The sequence below is a fragment of the Ammodytes marinus genome (assembly GCF_949987685.1).
Source record: "Ammodytes marinus genome assembly, contig: scaffold_88, whole genome shotgun sequence".
Classification (NCBI taxonomy): domain Eukaryota; kingdom Metazoa; phylum Chordata; class Actinopteri; order Uranoscopiformes; family Ammodytidae; genus Ammodytes; species Ammodytes marinus.
In genome coordinates this window covers 122,501-125,000 of record NW_027648219.1, presented here as the reverse complement: position 1 = coordinate 125,000, position 2,500 = coordinate 122,501, and the positions used below count along the sequence as shown (strand labels likewise).

The following is a 2,500-nucleotide window of genomic DNA, read 5'->3' as shown; positions in this document are numbered from 1 at the left end:
AATAAAAGAGTAAAAGTATGTCCCAATAGTATGCCTACTGCATCCTAACTAGATTATTTTTATCGTTGGATGTAGTATGTAGAATAGAAAAAAGAAAGTATGAGATTCGGAACGCAGGGTGACTGTGGCTGTGTTGGAAACGTCCTAATAACGTCCTACTCATGCTAACGTCCTACTCATGCTAACGTCCTACTCATTCTAACGTCCTACTCATACTAACGTCCTACTCATACTAACTTCCTACTCATACGAAGTTTGACGTCAATTTGAGTATGTTGTGGTTGTGTATGCGACAAAAGCCAGGATGAGTACTAACTTTCGGGAATGCATTGTGGAGCGGTTCAGTAGGAAAAGTAACCAATCGATCCATAAACAAAATCTTCCCGGAAGTAAGTACTCATACGGGCATTTCTCGCCTACACAAACTCGCATACACAACCACAACATACTCAAATTGATGTCAAAATTAGTATGAGTAGGACGTTAGTATAAGTAGGACGTTATTATGAGTAGGACGTTAGTATGAGTAGGACGTTAGTATGAGTAGGACTTTAGTAGGCCGTTTACAACACAGTCCCAGTGACCTCATGAATTAACTCCAACCTGTTTAAACTGGTGAACTACGGCAGCTGCTATTGGCCGGTTGGTATGACATCATCTCTGAACGTCCAATCAGAAGCTCTGAAGGAAACAAAGTGACCTCATGGAAACATATATCCGTTTATCGCCAAAATCTAGTTTGTTATTTTTTTTGTTTGTATAAAATGTATATCGGTGTTTTTCTATTGTATCTGATGAAAATGATGTTTGTGCCAAAATATATATAAGCAGTTTAACAGAAATCTACAAGGCAGTTTCAGGCCCATGTGAAGGGAAACAATGTAATTAAGAAAATAAAATTCTAATTCTACAACTTTAAAGTTACTTTTTCACATAAAATTGGGCTTTTTTTTCAAATCTTGGAAATTTTATATATTTTTTTCTTTTACAATTAAAAGTATTATTGAAAAATGTAGATTTTTTTTCTTGTAAAGTTAAAAGAATCTTGGAAAATTACGTTTTTTTCCCCTCTAGGTGGCCCTCAATGATTTAATCTTTTTGGTACGGCAAGAAAAACTCTTCTAAACGACACTTTACTACATTTTTATTTCATATTTTTTCAATATTCAAGTTGAGACACTGCAGGTGACTATGGGTTACAATGTTAAACGTATAGATATCATCAGAACATTTGATTTGAACAGTTGATTATTGGCATTAAAACAATATTTTTTTTCTATTACAATTTTGGAATTTGCAAAAAGAAAAAAAAAGAAAGAAAAAATACAGAACGGATTTTGGATACAGCTCTTTTACATAAATCAAAAATTCTATGTACAGGTCTTAAAAAATGCATTTTCAGGATGTTTTTAAGAAGAAAATGTCTCATAAATCAGACAGTGAACAACATATGAACAAAGCCTTCTGTAATAACCTTCAGAATAGTGCTGAGAATGATTATGGAAAGTTTAGTTGATGTAAGTGCTTTAGAAGTTAAGATTTGGAGAATTGGAAAAAATTTACGTTGAGATAATGTCCGTTAACGTTGGTTGTATAGGAGAAATATACAGACGCAAACAGACAAGGTTTAGTCAAATAAACACCTGAATGTACATGTTGGACCTTTGATTTATACTAGTATGAAAGAAGACATGTCATGGAAGCTAAACAGACATAAATCTCTGAAAATAATTCTGGTTAAGCGATGTTTGTGCCTGCAGTGTCTCTCCTTCATACAGACACTCCTCACATGGAACACTGGTTCACTTCTCTGACCTCATGACAAAACTCTACTTGATCTGTTTTCTATCAACAGCAAGTCTGATTGTTTTCTGAAGGATTTCTGGTTTTCACTCCTATACTCTCTGTGTGTGTGTGTGTGTGTGTGTGTGTGTGTGTGTGTGTGTGTGTGTGTGTGTGTGTGTGTCTGTGTGTGTGTGTGTGTGTGTGTCTGTGTGTGTGTGCGCGCGTGAGAATTTTGTATTCATATTGTTGATATAATTGTGTTTAAACATTGTAAAGAATTGCCTTAATTTTTGGGACAAAATGCAAATTATAATACACTATTTCAGTAGATTTTTTTAAGTGCTGGGGAAAGTGTCTAAGGATGTGATGTCCTCAGAAGGGGATTGAAACATGATTGTGTGTGTGTGTGTGTGTGTGTGTGTGTGTGTGTGTGTGTGTGTGTGTGTGTGTGTGTGTGTGTGTGTGTGTGTGTGTGTGTGTGTGTGTGTGTGTGTGTGTACACGTATACAACAATTTTTTGTGTGAGAACCCATTTGAGATTTAGACATTAAGGTTGCGTTCCGAATCGCATACTCTTTCTTTTTTCTATTCTACATACTACATCCGACGATAAAAAGAATCTAGTTAGGATGCAGTAGACATACTATTGGGACATACTTTTCTCTCTTATTTCATCATAACATTGCGCCTTGATCTTGCCTCTTGCTTTTATATC

At 35.4% G+C, this 2,500-nt stretch overlaps 1 protein-coding gene across 1 annotated transcript in view; it reads left to right on the top strand.

The window, feature by feature from the left end:
• LOC307270898 (ectonucleoside triphosphate diphosphohydrolase 6-like) overlaps positions 1 to 2,201 on the top strand; it is a 41,314-nt gene extending 39,113 nt beyond the window's left edge. Inside the window, exon 15 of the mRNA XM_080054783.1 lies at positions 1 to 2,201. This exon is cut by the window's left edge and continues 434 nt beyond it. The gene's annotated coding sequence lies outside the window, so the exon portion shown is untranslated.
• Positions 2,202 to 2,500: the final 299 nt, after the last annotated feature.